The sequence below is a fragment of the Canis lupus genome, chromosome 10 (assembly GCF_048164855.1).
Source record: "Canis lupus baileyi chromosome 10, mCanLup2.hap1, whole genome shotgun sequence".
Classification (NCBI taxonomy): domain Eukaryota; kingdom Metazoa; phylum Chordata; class Mammalia; order Carnivora; family Canidae; genus Canis; species Canis lupus.
In genome coordinates, this window is record NC_132847.1 from 18,193,113 (window position 1) to 18,220,143 (window position 27,031).

Here is a 27,031-nt window from a genome sequence, read left to right on the forward strand (position 1 = left end):
AGGAAGGAATCCCACACATAGACCATCTACTTTTTAAGACTAAAAAACTGTCCTTTTAAGTCAGTGGCATGGATTATACACTACACAGGTGGAGAAACAAAGACAATCAGTTAACTGACATCTGCAAAGATGATCAATTGTAGCTCTATCTGCTTTGTCTTCTACCTACACAAAAATGCAGGTGTTAGGTCTCCTCAGCACACGGAGCATAATTAGTGATAACATCTTAAATTTATCAAGAAAAGTAAAAAATTACACCTCTATTTAACCTGATGACCTGTGAGTTACAGGTTTCTCATTTACACGTGGGGAAACTGAGCTCTAGATAGACTTTAGAACTATAATCTTAGAGTCCACAACAGGAGTTAACAAACTATAGCTACAGGCCAAATATAGTTTGCCACTTTTTGTAGCATGGCCAGTGAGCCCAGAATAGTTTTTATATTTTTCAATGATTGAACAATAATAAAAATCAAAATAACATTTATGGAACAAAAATTAAATGATATTCAAATTGTGCTATACATAAATTAAGTTTTACTGGAAAGTAATCATGTTCATTCATTTAGGTGTTTCTGGGCTCTATTTTTCCTATGATGGCAGTTGTGTAATTGTGACAGAGACCTATGGCCAGCAAGCCTAAATAGCTGAGTCTTTACAATAGAAATGAAGTCACTACTCAGTCATATAGCTAGTAAGTTTCAGAACTAGGCTTGCATCTGACATTCTTACTCCAATTGTAGTACTCCTTGTCAGGGAACTAACACAAGTACTCCTTGTCAGGGAACTAACACTTCTACAGATTCATTCTCAACTTAGCATCCTAAAAAAATATATATGTAATCCAGGGCTCCTCAAATCACACTAGACTATGGCTAAAAAAAATAGGCTTTCATGTCTTCTATCATCCTATAGCAGAATGCTTTTTTAGATCATTAATAAATTTTTCTCCATATATTAATGTATTTTATTCCCACAATAGAAAGGTAGTTTGCTCTGTATAATTTTGCCTAGGACCCAGTGGAAAAGAAGCAGAAGATAAGGAGAAGCTAACTATAAGATACTTCCTTTCTAGATTTTTGTTTCCAAAGCCTGAACCCACTGAAGAAAGGAAGAAAAAGCATTTCTGACAGGATCATGGGAGACAGAGAAGGATTCCCACCACAGAGGACAAGAGAGGCATGTGTGTCTCAGTAGCAACAGGGACCTGTCCCTACTCTCGGACATCACTTTACAGATGTAGCACAACTCAGAAGGATTGGCTACATGGAACACCATGCAGGTTGGACTCTGAATTCTCAGGATGTTAGGCCCTACTAAGAGCCCCGTACCCAAGTGTGCCTTGGATGTCACCAAGCAGCAGACCTGAAGAGACTGAGCTGACTGGGAAGGTAAGGAACTAGGCATCCTCGGTTGATAGAGAAGGATCTCAGAACCAAGAATCTTGGCATCAAGCCAGGGAAATAGAATACTGAAAATGACTGAGGATAAACTTTCCTGCCTCCGTGTTGGGCTATGGGCTTAGAGTCAATATTCAGTTAATTTGTAGAAAACTAAGAAAGGGAATTAGGGCGGATGGGAGTTATGAGTCATACTATTAAAAGTCTCCATTAAAAATGCAAATTACAAAGCCTCCATATCTCTATCCCCAGAAATTCTTATTGGATCCAACATTCCATTGAGTTCTGGTCCCCTAAAATTTTATGAAAACCCCACTGTTGTTGGTGACTCAACACCTCAGCCCACCATCCTCACTCTGAACCTCTGCAGTTTCAGAAAATGGCTGTCACTTCCTGCTACATTATGACCACCAGCCCCCTCCCCCCATGCCTCTACTCTGGTACCGGGATTGGCTTGGGCCACAAAAAGAAGCATCTCCCTCAACTCCCCAAAACATAAACAAACTAGGGTATGGTATTTAACAAAACTTTATTAAATGCCTGGGAACACCCAAAATATGGTGTAAAATACCACATAGTTAGTTCAAGTGACTCATAGTCCTGAACTTAAGATCTCAAGTTCTTGCTTTGTTCTTTCCATGTGGCAGACATCAGCTTAGCCACCACTGTTGGCATTTATGCTCTGTTCCTTTCTCAGAGAGAGGAGCAGGTCAACAGTTCGCCCAAAACAAAACCGTTCACTTTGAATCCCAGGATGATTAATGGTGACAATATTCTTCTAGAGACAACTCCATTGCACCCACAAGGTATGGTCTGACTTCATGGACTCTAAGCATATATCCTCAAACCTGAGTTATTCAAGCTTAAATACTACTCTCTTTGGGATATTGACAATCTTATAGATATCTATACTTAGGAGGAAATATTCTCAAAAGACACTTCTTTACAGAATGCTAAGCTTCTTAGCCTGCACAACTATACTCATATATATAGTGATTTTAACCTCAAAAAGGAGTGGGTATTTGCTTTACATCCCAGTAATTAATTAGATGACCATTTTTGTGATTCTTCTAACATAAAGGAAGCCTTCTTCGAAGATGAATTAAAATAATAACTCAAGAAATCAAGCTGCTGATCATTTATATGGAAGTTTTTGTGATAAAACAAAGTTTCTTTCTCTGTCATGCCATCCTCTCCTATTTCAAAGACTATAGAGAAAACTATAAATTGAAGTAAAAATCTTCTCACCACACTGTCACTTTTGGTAAAATTTCCCATTTTTTTGATAGATTAATACCGAGTATATTTTCCCTCACTCAACAAATATTTACTGAGTACTTATCATGAATCTGTCCTTATTGTATGCTCTATCAATCATGTCAGATGTGTAGATTTAGCCCCAATTTATATAGAGAATAATAAAGAGTTTATGACTGCCTCAGAGGTGTTTACGTGACCTTTTATGTTTGTTAAATAATGAGTTCAAGAAATGGCTGGTAACAAGAGAGCAGGAGAGGGGGAGTTTTTCTATGCCACAGTTCCTTTTATAAATACATTTGAAATTGGTTAGAGGGATTTTGTGAAAGCCTCCACAGACCTTCTTAAGTGTATGAACACTACTTTGCAGGAGCGAATGATCTTCAGAGAGTCAGGCCATGTGCAATCTGCAGCAGATTACAGATTCTGAAGCCTGCAGGAAAGTCTCTGATGGAGAAGGGCTGTGGTTCCCTTTGTTCACTTTACCTCCAGCCTCACAAAGATGCCAAGAATCTAAATTAATCTGATTATCCTCTGGGAGTTACTCAATCCTACTATTTTACCATAGAAACTTTGGCCTATTCCATGTAGTTGTTTTTCTAGGTTGCTTTTTACTAAGAACTTGAACAAATGGACATCCTAAGACAGAGAAAATTTTTTTTTCCATCTTGTTATTCACTCCACAGTTTTGAAACATGGCACTTATCTCCTAAAATGTCAGAATCAAGAGCTCAGGCTGTGGAAAGAGGTATCCATAACAGTGAGGGTTGTTTCAAGCATCAGACTATACTGACAGATCCCTGAGACCTCATCAAATATTGAAACTGAATAGGCCTCTAGAGTGATGTATAACTCCTGGGAACAAATTCCCATCTGTTACTTTTTGCAATAAGAACTGGAGAACTAAAAGAACAGAATTAGAGTTAAAAAGTGAGCCTCTGTCTATACTGAAATTTCTTTAGTATTTAAAATCAGGAAATAAAATACTTGAATTACAAACCAAAGATGGGACACTCTTTTGGAGGATGAACCACTCAAAAAATATCTGTTCTCTCTAGTACCAGCATTAACCATCAACAGGTTGGAATATTCATGGTATTTCCTCCCCAGGAAAATGTGCGGCAAATGTCTGAGTTTTAAGTCCTAACATACAATGTTCTAATGCTTTAATGAACACTGTATAGGAGTAGTAAGTCCTTAGATGAAATGAGAAATTCTGTTACTAAAAGACAAATAGAGATACAAGTTTCCCATGCTCCCCTGCCATCCCACTCCTGTTGGCACTACCATAGTTAGCCTTCCTTACATTTGATTAAATTATGGTTCTTTCAGATGCATCTTGAGTTGATATAATTAACTATGATAGCTAAAGACTGGACAGGGAACAGCCAATCTGAACTTCTTAGCACTTCTCCAACTAAAGAGAAAGAGAGAGCTTAATGTTTGCATCATTTCCAGCCAGCACTACTAGTAATAGGTTTGTTCTAAGATGAATTTTCTCCCAAATCATAGTGGATAAAATTTATTTCAAAGAATTTTAAGGAATCATAGGGGGTTGGAGAATGAGATAGTACTATCATACTTCTCATCTGAAAATAATCCACACATGATTAAGAGAACTATCATTTAAAATGCATTCAATAGGGACAACTGGGTGGCTCAGCGGTTGAGCCTTTGCCTTCAGCTCAGGATGTGATCCCAGAGTCCTGGGATCAAGTGCCACGTCAGGCTCCCTGCATGGAGCCTGCTTCTCCCTCTGCCTGTGCCTTGACCTCTCTTTCTGTGTCTCTCATGAATGAATAAATAAAATCTTTAAAAAAAAATCCATTCAATAATGTGCAATACTTTCTCATCTCCAACAACAGAATTTGGTAAGTTATATATATGCAAGGTAATATCTAGAGTAACCTCTAAAACTGTACAAAAAGATATACTCAAAATTGACATGAATGAATTAAAATGGAATTCTAAAAAAAATGTTCAAATAACCCAGAGAAAAGCAAGAAAATGAAGACAGAAGGGCACCTGGCTGGCTCATCTGGTAGAGCATGCTCTTGATTGTGGAATGGTGAGTTTAAGCCCTGCTTTCAAGGTAGAGATTATTTAAATAAATAAACCTTTAAAAAAGTCCCAGAGAAACAAACAAGCAAACAAACAAAAAACCATGGAGAATAAACAGGAAATTTAAAAAGTAAAATAGCAGGATGAAACCTAACATAGCAACAGTTACATATAAATGCAAGTAGTCTAAATGGACCAATTAAAACACAGAGAGAGGGGCACCTGGGTGGTTCAATTGTTTAAGTGTCTGCCTTTGTCTCAGGTCATGATCCCAGGGTCCAGGGATTGAGACCCCCATCAGGCTCCCTGCTCAGCAGAGGGTCTGCTTCTCCTTCTCCTTCTGCTGCTCCCCCACTTGTGCTCTCTCTCTCTCTCTCTCTCTCTCAAATAAATAAATAAAATATTTAAAAAATAAAAAACAGAGAGAGGCAATAGGGATTTAAAACCATGTCTGAACTACATGCTACCTCTAAGATTCTCATTTAAATGTAATGATAAAGACAAATGGAAAACTTAAGAATGTAAAAAGATATACAAACACTGATCAAACAAAAGCATATTAATATTACTTTATACTAATATCAGATAAAGTAGACTTCAGAACAGGGAAAATTATCAGAGTTGAAGAGTGTTCTCTGATCACTATGAAATCAAACTAGAAATCAGTAACAAAATTATAATAGGAAAATCTCCTACTTGAAAACTAAATGATACACTTCTAAACAATCCATGATATAAAGAAGTCCCAAAAGAAGTATTAAAATACACTGAAGTGAGGTGCCTGTGTGGCTCAGTTGGTTGGTTGTCTGCCTTTGGCTCAGATTGTGATCCTGGGGTCCCGAGATTGAGCCTCACTTTGGACTCCCTGCTCAGTAAAGAGTCTGCTTGTCCATCTCCCTCTGCCCTTCATCTCACTTGTGTTCTCTCTCTCTCTCTCTCTCTCTCAAATAAATAAATAAAATATTTGAAAGAAAATATGTTGAACTTAATGAAAATTAAAATACAACATCAAAATTTGCAAGACATTACTAAAAGCACTGCCGCAAGAGAAATCTGTAACATCAAGTGCATATACTGCATATACTCTAAAAAAAGGAAAAGTCTCAAATCAAAATTTAGGTTCTCATGGGAAGATCCTAGAAAGAGGACCAAAGCAAGCAGAAGGAATTAAACCATACCATGAGAATAAAAACCAATGAAATTAAAAACAGAAAAAGAATAGAGACGATCAATGAAACAAGGAGCTGGGTTTTTGATTTTGGTTTTTCAAAAAAGCAATATAATTGGCAGCCTATACAAGATAGATAAAGAAAAAATAAAGATACAGTATCTTATATCAGGAACAAAACTGGGGATATCCAGATGCATATCAAAGGGTAATGTAAGAATATTGCTAACAACTCTACACACCTAAATTTGATAATGTAGATGAAATGGACCAATTTCTTGAAATAGATAATATGAATAGCTCTATAAATAGTAAGGAAACTGCATTAATAATTTTAAAATTCAAAAAAAGAAATCTTCAGGCCCAATGGGTTCACCAGCAAATTTTATCAGATATTTAAAGAAGTAGTAACACCAATTCTATGCAATCTCTTCCACAATATGTGGGAGTGTATTAGAATTCTCCAGAAAAATAGAACCCATAGGGTGTGTGTGTGTGTGTGTGTGTGTGTGTGTGTAGAGATGGGGAGGGTTTTATTCTAAGAAATTGGATCATGTGATTGTGGAGGCTGTCAAGTTCAAAATCTACAGGGTAGGCTGGCTATCTGAAGACCCAGGAAGAGTTAATAATGCAGTTTAAGTCCAAAGGCAACAAAATTCTACCAACAAAATTCCCCATCCTTTAAAGAAGGTCAATATCCTTCCATTAATGCCTTTAACTGCTTGAATGAGGGCCACACATATTATGGAAGGTAATCTGCTTTATTCAAAGTCTGCTGATTTCAAGGTTAATCTCATTTTTAAAATACTTCCACTGAAACATCTAGAATAATATTTGAAAAATTTCTGGGTGCTGTGGACTAGCCAAATAGACACAGGAAATTAACCATCACAAAGAAGGAACATTTTCCAATTCATTTTATAAAATTAGTATTACCCCAATGTCAAGATCAGGTAAAGAAAACTATGATCAATATTATAAATTACAAATAATGACTCAAAAATTTTTATAAAATATTAGCTATATAGTATTGGCAATAATGAAGAATAATTACATGTCATAACCTGAGAGATGACATGAAATTTATTCCAGGGATTCAAGATTGGTACAATACTCAAAACTCAATCAATATAATCTACTGCATAAAGAAGGAAAATCTACATGACTATATTAATCAGTGTAGAAAAAAACATTTGGTAAAATTTAATATGCACTCATGATTAAAAATTCTCAGAGATATAGTGATAGAGGAGAAACCTTTTCAACTTGTTCTCTTATCAAGAACTTATTCTTTTGATTAAGAGCTTCTACAAAAAAAAAAAAAAAAAAAAAAAAAAAAAACCTTACAGGTAACATTATACTTAATGATGAGAAACTAAACATTTTTTCCCCTAAGATTGGGAACAAGGCAAGGATGTCTGGTCTCACCACTACTATTCAACATAGTGTTGGAAGTTATAGCCAGTTCAATAAGGCAAGAAAGGAAATAGAAGGCAAATTAGACTAGAAAGAAAGAAATAAAACTGTCACTACTGCAGATGTGTGGAGAAGTTCTTGGATTACTACATGGGTTCAGCAAGGTCTCAGGATACAAGATAAAAATACAAAAAAATCACTTAAAAGTTTTTCAAATTTCTACATGTAAGTCTAAGAAAACATGAATAGGACTATATACTGAAAACTAAATGCTAATAAAAGGAATTAAAGAAGACCCAAATAAATGGAGAGACAGTTGGATTGGAAGACTCAACATAGTAAAAACATCAACTCTCCCCAAAATGATATATAGATTTACTGCAATTTTGATCAAATCTCTGAAGGACTTTTTGTTTGTTTGTTTGTTTGTTTGTTTTTTGGTATTTTTTTCCAAGCCAAACTGTATCCAGCTTTATTAAAGATACTTTTCATAAACAATGGTATTTCAGGCAGGACATGGGCAGACGATCATTAACAGTATACAACAACTTTCAAACTCCCTTCTTCAACGGACTACCAAAATCAGAAAGCCACTATAAAACCCAATGAAGTCTTCATGTGATGCTCTGAACAGGGAAAGTTTAGAATGAGGGTTGACAGTTCACATTTAGCATGTTGTTTAACAACTTTTCACAAGCCAACCCTGACTTTCAGGAAATGAAATGAAAATGGCAGAATTATCAATCTGAAGATCCACAAGCTAAAAAAAAAAGGAACTCTTTTGAGGGACGCCATCTCAGTGGTGACACTGTAAAGTCCAGATTGCCTGACATACTGGGAACCATTTCATGGAGTCAGGTTCCAACAGGTCTCTGGGTTTAAGGGAGTCAAGTCTATGTTGAAGGTAGAGAGAGAGAAGAGGACATAAAAAAATGAATTTTAGTTTTTCCACACCACCAAGGTGGCTCATGTGTGTCAACATCAAGGAATCCCTCCTCCTGGGAGCCAAGAGGAAGTTTCTCAAAACTAGAAGGGGAAGGTGTTTTTCCCTCTTGTTATCAATCTAGCTTCGGAGATATTCTATTAGTGACATATGCCCTTCCCCCAAAACAACAATGAAGTGTTCCGTGTGCTAACAACATAGCTTAAAAAAAAAAAGTAAAACAAAATTCTGCATTTTTATAAAACTTGCTTAAAAATAGTATTTCAAACTGTACAGTCACCAGAAGTACACAGTTATCAAAAATGCACACACTTCACTTGGCATCTCCAGCACCTTCAGCTTTCTGTGCCTGGTCTGTTTTGGCATCTCCATTTTCTGCAGGGTTATTTCCATCCTTGCCAGCATCAGCTTTCCCCTTTTTCCCTTTGGGTACCTTCTCTCCCTTCTTTGCAGGGGCCTTTCAAGGCTTGGGCTCTGGCTTTGGAGGAGCAGGTTTAGCAGATAACCTTGCAGATCTCTGTGGCTTATCCTTCACCTTGGCTTTATCTCCTTTAGCATCCCCTTCGGCCTTTCCCTTGGGCATGGTGTTGACGGCGGCGAGACATAAGCGCTGGAGGCGGGGATGAGGCGCATGCAGGCTTTGGCCGGTCCGGGGAGGCGATCTCGCCTCTTCTCCTTCACACTGCTCCTGAATGACTTTTTGGATACATAGAAAAGATTGTTCTACTATATGTAAAGGGAAAGGAACTGGAATAGCTCAATAATTTGAAAATACTTGAAGTAACAGTGGGCAAGAACTTTCCAAAGCTAATGAAAGATACCATATCGCAAATCAATTTATCAAGCAAGATAAATGTGAACACACACAACCATACATATGCGTATCATATTCGAACTGCAAAAAGCAGACGAAGAAAATCTGGAATGAAACTAGAAAAAAAAACACCTTGCCTGGAGAGGAACAAGGATAAGAATGAACACTGGGCTCCTCATCAGAAACCATGCAAGCAAGAAGAGGATGGAGTAAAACTCCAGTCTTTTAAACTGTTGAAAGAAAAAAGTCACCAACCTAGCATTTTATATCAGCAACATTATTCTTCAAAGGTGACAGAGAAACGCAGACTTCCTCAAAATAGTAAAATCATCAAAATGAAGAACAGATTAGTGGTTGCCAGATGTTAAGATTTGGGAAAGAAAGTAGGTATGGTTATAAAAGGGCGACGTGAAAATCCTTATGGTGATGGAAATGTTCTGCACCTTGGCTGTATCAATGTTAATATCCTGGTTGCGGCATTATACTGATTTTGTAAGCTGTTACCATTGGAGAGATTGGATAAAAAATATACAAGATCTAATATTTCTTACAATAGCATGTGAATCTTCAATTATCTCAAATAAAAAATTTAATAGAAAAAAACCTCAGTCTGTTCTGGATGGTTTCCTCTTTATCCTCCTCCTGCCATAGATGCTAATAAACTCAAAGATGTAAGCAGATAGCACCCCTGTAACAGCAGGCAATAGGCTTCTACTTCTGTATCAGGCCCATCCAGGCTGGCCTCCTTCTCCAGATGTGACAGCTTGTCTTATTTCAATGGTGCTTGGAGGGGCTGCAAATGCTGACCTGGCTCCCACATAGCATCTTGGCATCTATCTGCTAACATATGCCCTCAGCCTCCTGGTAGGGATAAAACCTCTCATTCCTGCCACAATACCTACAGAGGCCAGGGGCTCCCTCAATTTACATCAGTAACTTGCTCTAGAGCCTTGGGAGAATTGAGAGCCTTCACCCACAACTTCAATTGCACACAGAACTGTGCAAACTGTCTCCACTCCCACTCCTGCCTAGATCCATTGTGCCAACAGTTCTCATCAATACTTGACAGCTGTCATATCAAAATTGCGTGGTGGGGGTGGGGGGTCGGGAAAGGGTCATTGCCCTGAGAACTGCTGTTTCCTGGTCCATTTCCTGTCTTGGTGTCTATTTTACAAACTGCATACTAGTAATGGGTTCTCTCATGTCTGCATTCACCCAGACTTAGTCTCAAGAGAAACTGGTTCTACATGGATGATGGTGAATTTTTCCATTTGCCATCAAAACTAGCAGTTTTGGATATAAGAAATAAGAATATTCTACCTTTATTATTCAGCTCCTATAATATCTTCCTTTCCCCAGTGCAATAGGCAACTGCTACCTAACTTATCTAGGCTGAAGGGAAACACGTTTGGGGAAACAAGTGAAGAGATTTAAAGAACCTAGCAAAAAGGACAAAGTACATCAATTAATTCATTGGTGGGTGGGGATTACACCAGCAAAGTACCTCTGTATTACATAAAGAGTACAAATCAGTAATACTCCCACGACACCATCCCTCCGAAAGAATGCAAGGCTTCAGCTATGAATTCTGCATATGACTTGTCTTTCAAGAATAAGCTAATCCTGCCAGGGACCTCAAGACTGAAAAGGCTCTTTGGAAATACATAGTACCATGAATGTTTTCATGTTGTGTAAAGACAAAGGAAGAAACACATAAGAAAAAAAAAAAGAGGAAAACTTTGAACACAAAACCTGAGGGCAACTGGCCATCCATTAGCAAACCCTTATCTTAATTTTATCTTGACAATAAGTTTTCCTTTTCCTTTCTTCTGTGCTGTCCTCCAACTTCCTGATATCTTTCACTGAGCACTGAACCTCTGTTTCCATGTAGACCCTTTGTGATGCCTTTGCACTGCGCACACAAAGGTCCTTTTCAGAAGCTCCAGCAACATACTTGTTTGGTGCTAACCAGCTGCTTGCTAAGTCACCTCACATCCTGGTGCACAGAGCACTATAGATTATTAACGTTGCGAATCCCCTATAAAAGTCCAAGCCAATGTCCCTTTGGTCAAAGATTTCAAACACAAGAAAATCCTTTGTGTGAACAGGAAACTGATTTTTGTACTTACTGTTAACTAGACAAACAACTTGTAAGGGAATTGTATTTGTTCTCTTGGCAGCTCTGTTTGTATAAAGAGGCTTAACTGGAAGATTAAAACAAAATCTATCTTAAAATATTGCGCTGTAAAACCCTACACCTGTTCAGAGTTCAAAGGAACTGTGGTCTTATTACAGGTTGTATAAGCATCAGGAACATTTTGCATGGAAAATGGTTCCTAGTAACAAACCTGGAGGTCTAAGGCAAATCCTCTTCAAGACCAAGGTTTCTTGGTCTGGCAATGTGAAAAGAGAAAGCCAGTCTTAGCAGCTTCCCGAAGGAAAGCCATCTAGACTGAGAGTGTGAAACATTTTTGGAAACTTCCAAAGTACCAGTAATGAGAGGAGCTGATAAACTCTAAAGAGGAGGGGAAAGATGAAGTCAATTTTGTATTCCATGACAGAAGCCGATTTAGGATTTTGCTGATTCCAGCAATAATTATGGTGAATGATTGCTGCTTCCTAGCCTCTGTAGGGATTGCCCTTCTTTTCTTTTTTAAAGATTTTATTTATTTATTCATGAGAGACACAGAGAGAGAGAGAGTCAAAGACACAGGCAGAGGGAGAAGCAGGCTCCATGTAGGGAGCCCCATGCGGGACTCGATCCCAGGACTCCAGGATCACACCCCGGGCTGAAGGCAGCACTAAACCACTGCCCTACCCTTCTTTTCTATCAAAGATGAGTGTAGACAGAAGAATAGAAGCTAAGAAGCATAGGAGACGTTTTAGAGATGCACAAAGACTGAAGCTTCCTGAGAAATTACCCACACATAAGACAACATTAATAGAACCCAGGTGTGCAGTGGGTGATGCAGGGAGAAACCCATTCACCTGGGTGTGAAGAAAGTCATTGCTGTTTTTATTACATATGCAGTTTCGAACTAATGACCCAATGCTGCACAGGACGAATAATAGACCACCTCTTAGAGGATGGTTGGATTTATTTTTTTAACCCAGAGCAGGAAATGATTTTTCTGAGCTCTGTCTCTCTCTTGAAGCTGCTCTGGGCACTCTGCCAATGACTGCTCATCAGGCTCCTATTCTTTTTTGATCTTCTTCAATCCTTTTGCGTTATGCTCTCACTTCTTTTCTCACTTTTCTCTTTAAGTTTCCTCCTGCATATTAGGTAATAGAAGCGATCTGCATGCCCTGGTTGCCTGTTCAGAAAAGAGAAAGACTCCACTTGGGTGGATACAAAAATAAGTTGTTGGCTTTGTCCTTCAAGGTAGAGGAACACATAAAAATCTACTATAAGGTGACAGCAGATTGGGCGTACATGGGGCTCTGGGCTGATTGTGTTCTCTTTGATGAAACAACTCGTCTTTGGAAACATGAATTCTTCCTGTGGATCCTTCTTGCGTGGTTTGCAAACAGGTGAGTGTCTCAGGGGCCCAATGCCAGAGAGTCCCCAGTGACAGTTTATAAGCTTTGGTTCCCGACATAATAAGGTACTCAAGATGCTGCTAAATTAGGCTCTGGTGCTTTCACTGAAAGAGTTTTGTCTTCATCACTTTCCAGATAACTTTTTTTTACAAAGTTTCTGAAGTTTAACCCTCTTGGCAGTTTCTTGTCAGTTTTAACAGAGGCTTCACATAAGCCAGACTCAGAAGCACATTCATTACTCATTTCTCTCAAGCTCTCTTTCTCTTGGAATACCTGTTTTGCTTCTGAGTAACTAATATAGTTAACTTTTAAATCCAGTTAAAATCTCCCAAAAATAAAACTTGCAGGAGTTTAGCTTAAGTAGGTGGGATCATGGCCACTGCATGGGACATCACCTGTTGCGTGCAGTCTTCTTTATTGTTACTACAGAAGAAACTGCACTGGGTGAGCTGCTCTCCAGAAGGCACCCTCCACATATCAGCATGTTGCCCACTCTTGCATTTCCTGGTATTTCAGCAGGCAGTGGAGCAGCCAGGTTCATACTTCCATTGCACCACTTGCTACCTGTGTGACTTTGGGGATGGTTTCTTTTACCTCTCCCAGCCTTGGTTTCTGGCTTAGCGCCATGCCAAATAGTCTTATCTGGTCTTCCTCTCTGGATTTTCCCTTGGAGTCAGAGGCCATTTCCAGCTAAATCAAGAAAGACAAAGCATTGCCACGCAACTCAGAAAGAATTAATGCCTGTTCCTTGACCCTCCCTTTATAAGATTTCCTATTTCCTGTTGCAGCTGCTGAAATTAGGGGTCCATTGACATGAGTGGTTACTATTAACTCATTTCTCATCTTCCTGTGGTGTTCCACAACACTTACTTTATAGACTTACATAATTTTGTATTTTTATTCATATGTTATATATGTTTATAAACACATATAAGCATGTATCTTTATCCATATCTTTCTATCCATATAGATATCTATAGATGGATATAGATAGAAAGTAGTTAACATGGCATGATGAAAACATAATAAATGATTTTTCTATGAATAAATGAAACTTGCTCAATGGAAACCTGACAGCATACAAGATTTTTAAAACTAAGATGGTCATGCCTGGACGCAGAAATGAATGGCTTAGCAAAATAGTTTGCAATGCCAAAATCGCACACCAAAATGACCAAATGACATTAATGAAAAGATTTAGTGTTTTGAACAGGGATGTTCCTTTGCCCATTATGTTTCCCTATCAATATCATTCAATGATGAACCCAGAGGCCCGATATTACAAGTTGCAGGAAGGTAATTGTCTTTCTGGTCTGTGACACTTATCACGTGTTTCCTTCAAAGGCTATTTTTATGCAGACTCAGAAATCTTTTGTTCCTAAAGAATAGTACAACACAATCCAAGATATAAAATGATTTCACAACACTAAAAGTATAAAAACTGATAACAGTAGTGCGCTCATAGGGTCACTATGAGGATTAAATAACATCATACATAATACATACTGAGCACAAAGCCTAGTACATGGTAAGCACTCAGCAAACATTAGCTACTCTCATTTTTTACCAAAGAGCAAAAAGGCCTGCAGTCTTATACAGACTGCCACTAAACTAAAATAGATGCAACTTTGCTTATAGTTATGTATTGGTGACAAGGGTCTGCTGTTTTTTATCATTAAATCAGCAATAAATATCTGTCTTGGGAGGGATCCCTAGATGTAGGGCCTGAGTCAGGGAATTGGGTATCTGAATTACCAGGGGAATACTTTTCAGGAGAAACATGTCAAGGGATGAGGAAAGTGAGATAGGGAGGAGGTAAAAGCAGAGCAAGGATATGGTCTCAAGTCTAGTCTTGCCTCCACAGGGAGGCTCTGAAGTTTAAATCACATCAGAGTAGTTGCCCCATGAGGCAAAGGGGCTGGCCTTTTGTGTCCTAGTATCCATTAGTTATTTGCTGAGGACCACATCTCCTCCCCCTCACAGGAAAATGGGGCATGATCTGTAGAACAATATAGCCTCCTTTCATTTAGTGCAATTCTCCAGGAAAGGGGAGGCATCTGTGAGCTGTTAGTGGTTGAGGCATGGGTACAACACCCAAGTATGGTAGGTTAATTATAAAAATTATCTTTTTGTTTATGATAAATTATTTTCCTTCATGTCCATGCTCCTTTCAATATGACTTTGCAGCTCTTTACCCTTTTTATCTGGATTGGCTTTATGATATATTTTGACCAACAAAATATAATGGAAATGACACTGTGCTAGTTCTAATCTTAGGGCTGAAGAAGCTTGGTAAGCTTCCACATGCTCTCTTGGAATTCTGATGCCACCCCATGAACAAGCCTCTGATGGTCTGCTAAATGATAAAAGACACTGCTCCATACAATAGCCTGACAACTAATCACAGGACATGTGAGTGGAGCAATCAGCTCACAATCAACACCCAAGCTGAAAACAGACACTTGAGTGGATCCAGCTGAGATCAGTCAAGCTTGGACAGATCAACAGAACTTCCCAGGTGACTGGAAGGCTTTGTAGCAAGAGTAAATGGTTGTTGTTTTAAGCTATAACCTTCAGGGCAGGGAGTTTTAAAGACAATAATAAATAACTGATACACTCAACAGAGGGAACCTGAACAGAAATATGGACTTAATGCAGGTGATTGAGCATTCTCAAGTAATAATTCCTATAATTATGCTTGAAACTGATTTTCTAAGGGGACTTTTTAAAGGAATAATTGGTTCTGTGACTTTTTAGAATAATGTGAAAACCTAATCTGTCATAATCAGGCACATTCTTCTCTATAAACATCAAATTCAACCCTACAGTCTAGTTTAATTCCTGTCTAGCCTGAAGGATACCTTCCAGACTTGAAATCAGCTTTTGTCTAAGGACACTGATTTCACCTTGGTCATTAAAGAAGTCCACATGAGGCATACTCAAAGAATTTTAGCATGGGAGGACTGGTTCCCTCCTTTTTTATTTGTCTGATTTGGCAAATAACCTGTCTGAATCCATTTTCCTATTTGCTAAATGAGGATAATATTCCATATCTATGGAAAGAATGTGTCAAGATGTGCAAATGAAATATCAGTGTGAAAGTCTAGACAAAGTGCAGAGTTCCACAAACAGAAGTTAATTCAAGGGGATCTAATCTGTATAACCTCCCCAGAAACTCTGAAATGAAAGGATAAATAGCCAGAAGTCTTTGTTTTATAAGGATCTTGAAACTTCTTTAGATAAATGTGCAGTTAATTTTGAAAGACATTTTCTAAATTTGAGCCTTGGTGGTTATATTCTCTAAATAGTGATATACAGTAGATCTCTAAATTCTCACCCTAAGAAGAAAGACATTTAAGATGTGCCTCAGTAAGGGACTCTGGTTGATCACGATCAGGGAAGAGCCAAAGAGGTGAAGACCAAAATAATTCTGACCTAACTTTGAGACATATGTTCTAAATTCTTCAACAGAATCAATGGAACAATAAAATAATGGAAAATCCTGGCTACATATTGAAGCCCTAAACAAAGAGTTGGCTTTCCAGTTCAAGTTGGCTAAGTACTAGATTTACTCTCATTTTTTTAAAAATCCCATTAAAATGACAGAAAATATATACAAAAGAGGAAATCTTAGAGTGGTAAATTTGAAAGAGATACCTCAACTGTATTTCTGAAGATACTCAGCAATTCAGATCAAATTGAAAGCAAAACCTGAGAACTAAGGAAGTCACAATCTCATAGAGAAGCAAGAGAATGTCAAATACAGTGTGTTTTCCCAACTGTGCCCCAAAATAATCCAAAGAGCAGCAACAGTGGGAACTAGGGGAAAGAGCAGGATGAAGGCAGTTGGTGAGGTGACTAATTAAGAATGACGAAACATTTACATCAGTATCCACCCACATCCCTGTCGTCATAAAGGGAGTGGTTACTTTTTAGAGCTACAGACTCTTGATTGGTCTACAGATTCAAGTTGAGGCATAAGAAATTCCAGAGTAGCTGAGGCTGGAGAAGCAGAGCAATGCTACAGGCAGCCTGTGGTTACTGGACAGACCAGGACTCCTGGCAATATGGTCCCACACATGCTTCCCCGACCTGCCCATGTAAACTGCTGGTGCCAGGCTCCTGTAATCAGAATCTGTTTCAGTGTTACAGGAGCAGTGATTTTAATTCTGGCAAGGATTCACATCCACAGCTGGGAACAGACAATCTGAATGTCTACATATTTGAGGAAGGCCAAAAGAAAAGACATTTCTTTTAGAAATTAGAAATTTCCAAAATCAACAGGCAGAAGGAAGAGACCCCAGGGAAAATGATGGAGTCACAGCAAATTCAACTATAAAATTAGATAAACATAGGGAATTAAACTGCCAAGTAAACATAATTAATTTCTTCAAGTTGGTGGGAAGGAATATTGTGTTCAAAAGGAAAGAATAGATTCCAGTGAAAAGGATAGAGATCTCTGAAAATATGATCAAAATATGATGGTCCAAATAGCAAAACATACACAGCTGGAGAGTCAAAAATCAGCAGAAGATAGAGACAAGTAATTCCCCTACCATGTAGTGTGGAAAGATATAGAGGTGGACAATGTGAAAGTAAACCTAAGAAACATGAGGAAGAAGAGATCTGAGAGAAGAGTCATCCAGTTAGCAGCAATCCTAAAAACCAACCCAGAAGAGTAAGAATGAAGGGGAGGAAAGAATAAAAATATTAATAGCAAAGTACTTATAAGATCTTTAGATGAAAAGCTCCAAATTAAAACAACAACAACAAAACACACAAGGCTCAACCTGGTCAAATTTCAGAACCTAGACAATAAAGAGACCATTAATGAAGAGTCACCTCAAAGAGACAGAGTGTACCAATAAGAAAACAGATTCAGATTAACACTGAACTTGTCTGAAAATAGGGTTGCTGGAAAACAAAGAAACTATATCATCACAATTCTGAAAGCCAACTGAACCTAGAATTCCATACCCAGCCCAATTCTCATGGGAAGGTAGGAACCAGGTAAATATTTGAGAAGCATGTACTTGTATCCTTATTCAGAAACGGTACCATTGAAAATACCCTTTCTAAAAGAATATCTGAATATCACAATGAAGGAGCTTCATTTAATACATGTAGAGAGAACACTATCCTTAATAGTAAAAGAACATATATTCTTTTTATGTTCCATGGAATATTTTCAAAAATTGGTCATGTATTAAGGTGATATATACACATATACACAAATACTCGATACATTTCAAAATGGAGAATCTATTTCAGCTACATTTTTCTAACCCTGATGCATAGTAAATGAACAACAAAAGGAAAAAAAAAAAAGTAACTATAATAAGTCCTGAGAAAATCCCAAGTAAAAACCAAAAATATAAACAGCTCAGAGCTAAATGACAAGGAGAACTGACCTACAGGTTGTGGCCAAAGCAATATGCAGGAGAACAGAGACTGAAAAACAGTTATGACAACATTAAAATTGAAAATAAGTTATCTAAGTTTCACATTAAGAAACTTATTAGAGGAAAAATACAAATAAATTAGCAATACAAGAAGATAGTTATAAAACAGAATACCAAAAATTAGTAAAGTCTTGATTAGTGAAACAAATCAGTGTTGTCTTTTTGAAGGGAAAATTAGTGAAACCTCCAGCAAATATAAAAATGGGTAAGATGTCAATATCTGAGAACTAGAAAAATAGGCACAGATGAATGACAAGGATCTTATAAACTAAGAGCCTTGAAATGTATTTTGAAGCCATGGGAGAGTCACTATAGGGATTCATAAGGAAAGGAATGACATGGTCAGATTTACAGGGTTTTTTAAAAATTGATTTATTTGAGAGAGATAGAGAAGCACAGGGAGAAGCAGGCTCCATGCAGTGAGCCCGATGTGGGACTCCATCCCGGGACTCCAGGACCACACCCTGAGCCCAAGGCAGGCACTAAACTGCTGAGCCACCCAGCGATCCCCAGATTTAGTTTGGAAAGAAATCTCTCTTACAACAATATGGAAAGAAGATAGGAAAATGAAGTCAGAAATACCAGCAAATGGCTTTTGCAGGAACCTGAATAGAACAGTGGCAGTAGGGATAGAAAGTAGAGAGGGAGTCAAAAAAGATTCAAAAATGAATAAAATATAGGTTTTGATGACTAACGGGATGGTAAGTATAAAGGAGAAAGGAGAAGCAAGTTTGCAGGTAAAAATGAGGATTTCATGTTTGGACGTGTTGAAATTGAAGTCATCCAGGCAGAGATGGACTGTCAAATATTCAGATATACAGCTTGGAGGAGGTTTCAATAGATAAACAAATATGGTTTAATCTAGGTCCAAGATTAACTAGTTGTGGGTCTAAGAATAGATGTGATGCCAATTCTGCGCAGTCTGTAGTGTTAGACTGAAGACACACGCTTGAAAGGACTATGCGAAGCCAAATCAGAAATGAGCACCAGGAGAAATCAGCCATGTATGCCATGCCATGGACAAAGGAGAAAGGTGTGGTGGCAGGCACATAATACATCTAATCACCCTGTTACAAGTAGTAACTGACATCATGAGTGAAGTTGAATTGGCCTCCAGGCAGCATGTAGCATGAGAATGGTGGTTAAGAAAAATCTAACTGGTCACCAATAGTTAAGGAATAATAGAAGAAGGCCTTTAAACAGGTTAGGAAGTTTTATCAACCATTTTATTAATGCATTTTTAAGCATTTCACCCTTATTTCAAGGGGCCAAAGGAACTGCAGGAGTTTGTGCCTGTAAATTAATGAGCTGATCTGAAAGCTGCATCTACCAATTGACTTCCCTGCTTTAAGAATTTGAGCTGGAAAAGTTGTTAATAACTGTGCTGGGGTTTGTCCTCATTTTTGTTAATAAAGAATCCCTATCTATTGCCTTATGCCTTTTTTCTAAGCCTTGTATAGTTTAGATCCCATAACTACAGCCCTAGATGAATTTCCAGAACAAATGCTTTCTTTGGCTTATACTTCATTGATTTTTTTTCCCCCTACATCCACTAAAGACAGAAATAGCCTACTATCCTTATTAAATTTAAATTAGTTTAAAAATTGATGTGCAAATGTTTGAGTTCTTAAGGATGAGATGGCCCAAATTAGAAGTGGTAGAAAACTTTCATAAATATCCTAGAACACAAAGTTGAACTGATCATTACGGTATTCTGGAACCTTAATATGTTTTTCACTAATGAGGAAATATTTTTATTGCATTATGCTGTCATGGGGAAAACCCTATACCAGAAGTAAGAATAGATGGATTTTATTCTGTAGCATATAAACAACTGCTATGAAACTTTGAATTAGTTAACTGGTTGCTGGATAACCAGCTCATCCCCACATGCCTCAGACTTTCCCAGTTTTAGCACCAAAAACATTGCAGCTTAGGGCAAATCATGATGGCTGGTCAGTTACCATATTAGTTGCTATCTCTCAACCTTAATCTCTTCATTTATAAAATGTGATGGCTAGAACGAATGACCTATTAAGTCTGTTAAGTCTAAAATTCTAAAAACAAGTAAATTATATACACAAAAAAAGATGGCTGCTTGCACATTAACAGTCTTCCCTGCAGCAAAGGACAAGCTATTCAAATATACTGCCGCTGCTATATAACACATTTTAAACCACTGAGATTCAATTCAACAAGATTATATAAATGAGTTACATCTTCACTATCAAACAGAATAGAATTAACAGTTTTCCAGAATCTAAAGCTTAGGAGAAACCAGGAGATGTGGAAGCAAGGGGCAATGCTTTTGAGATGAAGGGGCTTCCACTTCACAGTCCTGGCCCAGCCAACATCAGATTTCTTTTCTTTCATACAGTGGTCATCAGCAACAAAGGTCCTGAAGAGAGATCAGTCTCCAAAGAGAATGAAAGCGGGGCTTTGTGAAGCCATGAATACAAGATGCAGTGACCTGGTTAGTATAGGGCTGGTCAAATAAAAGGGAAGTTTTCTCTAGCTACCACCAAGAGGTTGCTTACCTCTACAACTGCCAGCATTGAGTCACTCAGAAGGATAGCAGGTCCAAAAAAGTGTAGGTGGTTGTTTCCCTGCCCCCCTTCCCATGAACAACCACTTTCAGACAATTCTGTTCTTCTGAGACAAAGCAATTCTCAGTTGCACCATCTGAGTTTCACCAGCATCATCAATCTGGGAGGATTTTACAGCACCAAAAGAAAATTGACCTGTTCCTTTCCAATAGTTTACCAAATCTTCAAAAGCTTTCTATAGAAGAAATAATAACAAAGTAAAACTAAATACCATGCATTAAGATTCTGTGGTTCATGGTGCACAGCCACTGACTTGTTGAGTTAGCTTAATAATGGACAGTTGAGTCAGATGTTCTTACATGAACATCTCTAGCAGCAAAACAAAAACTATAAGGTCTCGTTGAGACTCTCAATTTTGGTGAATGTACCTTTAAAAGAATGGGAGATGGATTCAGAGATGCCTCTAATTCCAGGAAGAGATAAACATAATTTAATAATTAGGTTGCAGGAAATATAAATTTTAGCACACAGAAGACAAAAGTTAACAGTAATTTTTTCCCACTGAGAATGATATAGAAAGTGGATTGATAATTTTCTCTACTTATAAAAATAGCCTCCAACATCCCACACAACAAAGTCCAAAGTCCCTGGACTGATAGTATTCAAGATCCACCACTGCTTATTCTAGTTTAGGTTTCTAATCTCATCTCCTATTTCTGAGTTTAAATCTCACTCTCTAGCTACTCTGTCCTAAAAATCATTTCACAAGTACCCGTATGCCTTTCCCTTTCTGTCCCTCACTTGTATGATTATTCCACCTGAACTACCACCCTACCTCCATCTTCCTTCGGAATCTCATTTATCCTCCAGTCTCCATGTTTTTTCATAAAATCTTTCCTGAGTTCTCCAGCCCTCAGTGATTTCTCTTCCTTTTAAGTTTCAACAACACATATTTAAATACCAACATTAGGTACTTAATAACCTAATGTGTTAGCTGTTTTTTTCAGACACATGTCTTGCCTACGCAACTAGATGCTTGTAACTTTGAGAACTGGGATTTTTATACCTTCCATTTCTCCTCGCTACTATTACATTGAAACAGTGCAATTACTGAGTTCCTGGATTAAGTCACAAGACCATGTCCTTCCTTGAGATGAAGAGACTTGCCCACTGGTCTGAAACAATTTAAAGGAAGAATAATTAAAGCTGGAGAGATAATAATAGACTCCAAAAGGGTAATAATAGATAACAGATAGATAATAATACCAGGCTCCAGAAAGATTCTAAGATTCTAAAATTAGATACAAATGACAAGCCACTTCTCCTAGGCAAAACAGAAAATAGCATGGAAAATCTGGGTTTATATGACAATAATCATTGAATGAGGATTGGAAATATTTAGTCAATGAATCTATTGGGTTGTTACTATGTCAAACACTGATTCAGAAATATTATTAATTTTTTGTAGTGAATAAGCACAGTCAACTAGTACTAAAAGAAAATCAGATTGGAGGCTCTATTGCAGACCAAGCCAGAGCTAAAGTAAGTTCAATTTCCTGCCGTCACTTTTATTCTTAAATTTATCTTCACAAGAGACTGTGTTTTGGCAGAATAATTGAATGTACTTATTGCAAGATTGAGAGAAAATTAGAAACCGAAGCGGATGATGAAATTCAATGACTGTTAGAAATTTTTACTTAAGACATGATGAATGTAAAAGAGATAGAAACTTTATAAATGAACCCTTAACCTTCTGGGAGGGGCTCATTATGAGGTATGTTATTTCTCCTAGAGCCCCATAAAGATCCCATATGTCTTGCTTTCTTTCTTTCTTGTTCTCCCTTTATTTTTAGAATCTCATTTTCTACAAGACATATGGAGCTGTGCTGCAAAGCAAAAATAAACTTAATATGCAAGCTCAGTAGCACCAAATGTAAATTAAAACAGAATTACCAGTGAGAAAGAACTGTTCAAAAGGAAAGAAACTAAATGACCAGCAAGAAAGAATCATTTCCACGCAGGCACACTTGACTGAAATTTTTGAAGCCTTGATTTTTCTGCAGTTGTTATAGATTTACAACAAAATTGATAAGGAGGTAGAGATTTCCTCTACCTCTTGCCCCCACACATATATAGCTTCTCCCATTATCAACCATTATCAAGATTATCATTCACTGAACAATATGTATTTTTTAACCAATAATGAACTTACCCTGACACATCACAATCACCAGAGGTCCAGACTTTACTTTAGGGTCTTCTCTTGGTATTGTACATTCTCTGGGTTTGGACAGGTGTATAATGACATGTATCCATCATTTTTCCTGCTCTAAAAATCCTCTGTGTTCCACTTGAGTCATCTCTGCCTGCCCCTCTCCCCACCAGCAGTCACTGATCTTTTACTGTCTGGGTAATTTTCTCTTTACCAGTGTATCATGTACTTGTAATCATAGTATATAGCTTCTTCATATTGGCTTCTTTCATTTAGTAATGTACATTTAACTTTCCTCCATGTCTTTTCATGGCTTGATAGATCATTTCTTTTTAAAGCCAAAAATATTCTGTTCTCAGGATATACCACAGTATATTTATATGGTTGCCTACTGAATGACATCTTGGTTGCTTCCAAGCTTTGGCAATTATAAATAAAGCTGCTATAAACAGCCATGTGCAGGTTATATATGAACATATGTTTTCAACTTCTTTGAGTAAATTCCAAAGAGCTTGATTGCTAGGTTGTATGGTAAGAGTATGTTTAGTTTTCTAAGAAACCATCAAACTGTCTTTCAAAGTGGTTGTACCATTCTGTATTTCCACCAGCAATGTGTGAGAGTCCCTGTGACCCATATTCTCACCAGCATTTATGGTGCTGTCAGTATTCTGGATTTTGGCTATTTAGTAGGTATGTAGTTGTTACTGTTGTTTTGATTTGTATTTCCCTGATGATATATCATATGGAGCATCTTTTCATATTTATTTTCCATCTGTATATCTTTTTTGGAGAAGTGTCTGTTAAGGTCTTTGGCCCATTTTTTAATCAGGTTGTTTACTTTCTTACTGCTGTGTTTTAAGAGTTCTTTGTATATTCTAGGTAAAACTCACTTATCAGATGGATATTTTACAAATGTGTTCTCCCAGTGTTTGTATTCTAGTTCTCTTGATATTATCTTTTGCGGAACAAAAAATTTTAAATTTGACGAAGTCTGGATTATAAATTATTTCCTTTGCAGATAGTGTCTTTGGCATTGCATCTAAAAAAGCATTACCATACCCCAGATCATCTAGGGTTTTCTTTTCCTATATTATCTTCCAAGAGTTTTATAGTTTTATATCTTACATTTAGGATCTATGATCCATTTTGAGTTTTGTTTGAAATGTGTAAGGTCTGTGTCTAGATCCACTTCTTTGCATATGGATATCCAGTTGTTCTAGGATCATTTGAAGAAATTATCTTTGCTTCCATATATTGCCTTTACTCCATTGTTAAAGATCAGTTGATTATATTATAAGAGTATATTTCTGACCTCTCCATTCTATTCCACTGATCTATTTGTCTATTCTTCGACCAATACCACACTGGCTTGATTACTGCTTTATATTGTCTGTTTTAAAAAAATATATTTTATTTATTTATTTATTTATTTATTTTAGGGGGGGAAGGGAAGAGAGAATAGAAGAGGGGATGACCAGTGGGAGAGAGATAAACAGACTCCACGGTGAGTGCAGAGCCCAATGTGAACTCAATCCTATGACCCTGAGATCATGGCCTGAGCCAAAATCCAGAATCAGATGCTTAACCAACTGAGCTACCCAGATGCCCCTATGCTAAGTCTTAAAATCAAGTAGTATATCAGTCCTCTAGTTTCAAGTTGTGTTAGTTGTTATGGACCTTTTGCTTTTCTACATAAACTTTAGTATCAGTTTGCCAGTATCTATAAAGTGACTTCCTAGGATTTTGATTAAGATTGCTTTAAATCTATAGATCAAGTTGAAAAGAACTGATATCTTGACAATATTAAGTCTTTCTATACATAAACATGGAATATCTCTCCATTTATTTAGTTCTTTTAATTTCATACATCAAAGTTTTATAGTTTTCCTAATATAAATCTTGTACGTGTTTTGTTAGATTTTTCCCCAAATATTTCATTTTGGGGGGTGCTAATATAAATGGTATTGCGATTATAACTTCAAGTTCCAGTTTTTTGTTGCTGGTATATAGGATTTGCAATTGAATTTTTATATTAACCTTATATCCTGCAACCTCACTATAATCACTTGAGTTTTAATAATTTTTTTGTCATTTCTTTTAGATTTCCTACATAGACAATCATGTTTTCTACAAAGACAATTTTATGTCTTCCTTCCCAGTCTGTATACCTTTCTTTTTCTTGTATTATTGCATTAGCTATAACTTCCAACACAAGTTGAAAAGGAGTGATGATAAGAGACATACTTGCCTTGTACTTGATCTTATTGGCAAAGCTTTGGTTCTTATCACTTAAGTTGATGTTAGCTGTAGGTTTTTTGTAGATAGTCTTTATCAGGCTGATAAACTTGCCTTCTATTCCTAGTTTACTGAGAGCTTTTTATCATGATAAGTGTTGGATCTGTCAAATATTTTTTCTGTTAATATGATTATGTGATTTTTCTTTTTTTAGTCTGTTGATGAAATAGATTACATTAATTGATTTTTCTGAATATTGAACCAACCTTATAAACCTGAGATAAGTACCATTTGGTCATGGTGTGCAATTCTTTTTATCCTTTTCTTGATAGATTTTTGATACCTCACACGAAAAATAGAATGTCCACAATGCCATAATAAAGGATGAATCAGCCATACTTAAATGAAAATTCCCATAAAAAAAAAAAAAACGAAATAGGGCTTCAAAACATATGGATGCTCACAATCAAACTAATTCTAATATCACTTAATACATTTGCTCTCAGGAACTCTATATTCTTCAGTGATTTCCTCTATAAACTCCTCCTTCCTTGGGATAGAGGCAAACTTTCTGTATGACATTTCAGTGTTGGTTTTTTCAACAGCTGATATTCCTCACCATCTTGTCCTACTACTTTGTCGACCTTTTTAAATGCCCACATCTATACTAACCCCTTTTCCCTTCCTCATCTGAAAAGAGCTATTACAGATATTCTGGCCAGTGAATCCGTGGGTCGCCTTTTAAATCACTACCCTTAATTTCTGAGTGACAGTCCACTCCCTCATCTCTTTCAGACTTCCCACACCAATACATTGTCTTCTAGCTCCTAGTCCAACTATGCTTTTCTCAGTCTCTAGAAAGACTTACCCTGTACTTCACTTAGATCAAAGCCATTTGACAGGACATCATACAAATTCCCTTCTCTATCTTGTCATATTTCTTTATTTTCATCTTTCCCTTTCCTACAATTCTGTCTGGTAAAGTGCCAGGTTATCTTTCCTAAGTGAATCCCATCTCTGCCTCTTTGATTATCTCTTTCCACTTCTTCATCCACCTGGCTTCATCAGTCATTCCCCTCTCTTGCACCTCTCTCAAGTCTTTCTCATTACTCTTTTCTTGTTCTCTGCCTACAACTGTGTTTAGGTCTTTCCATGCTCTTATAAAAAATATTTTCTGATCTTGTGTGATAAGAAAATATTTGAAATTTTAACTCCTAATTGCTTTATACTGGCTGGCCTTTCCTCCATATTATTAACAAGGCAGCTTATGTTTATTTCTTCAGAGGAGAGATACTATAGCAATCTCTTAAAAAGAAAAATTGAATTCTTAACTATTCTATGTCAAAAATCCAAAATAATTGAGGGTGAAACATAGAAATAAATAGCACACAGCAACAGATCCAGAAGAACACAGAGGAGAAAAAACTGTGGACTGGGAGAAAATATTCACATAAATATTTCTAACTTAGGACTTATGTCATAATATATAATTGTTCATAAAACCAACCATAAAAAGAATGACATAAAAATTATTGGTAAGAGGTGGAGCAACTACAATTCTTATACATTGCTAATGGTAATGTGAAATAGTAAAAGTATTTCGAAAAGCTGGCAGTTTCTTACAAAGTTAAATGTAAAACTGTTCTATGACCCAGAAGTTCCATTCTACATCTTTACCTGAAAGAAATGAAAAAAAAAAGTCCACAAAGAGACTTGTGTAATAAGAAGCATTACTATAATAATTTAAAAAAATACAAATATCCATCAATAATTGAATGGGTAAACCAACCGTGATACATCCAAACAATAGAATATTACCAAGAATTTCAAAAAGGAACCAAGTATTGATATACTCAATAATATGGTTTAATCTGAAAAACTTAATATGTAAGGGAAAAAACCTCAGAAACCAAAAAGTACATCCTACCTGATTCCATTTATACCAAGTTGAAGAACAGACAAATCTAATCTATAGTG

The 27,031-nt window shown here is 37.0% G+C and overlaps 1 long non-coding RNA gene and 1 pseudogene across 5 annotated transcripts in view; one reads left to right on the top strand and one right to left on the bottom strand.

Annotated features, from left to right (window-relative positions):
- Positions 1 to 7,698: 7,698 nt before the first annotated feature.
- LOC140641282 (non-histone chromosomal protein HMG-17 pseudogene) lies at positions 7,699 to 16,054 on the bottom strand (annotated as a pseudogene).
- Positions 14,903 to 27,031, top strand: part of LOC140641283 (uncharacterized) — a 46,295-nt gene continuing 34,166 nt past the window's right edge. For 4 of the 5 annotated variants that reach the window (XR_012037833.1, XR_012037835.1, XR_012037834.1 and 1 more), the window contains exons 1-4: positions 16,074 to 16,158; positions 17,509 to 17,609; positions 20,439 to 20,534; positions 22,076 to 22,149. This is a non-coding gene — a long non-coding RNA (uncharacterized lncRNA). Of the gene's footprint in view, positions 15,118 to 16,073; positions 16,159 to 17,508; positions 17,610 to 20,438; positions 20,535 to 22,075; positions 22,150 to 27,031 lie in introns of those variants that run through there. The other variant, XR_012037837.1, reaches the window with a different exon arrangement.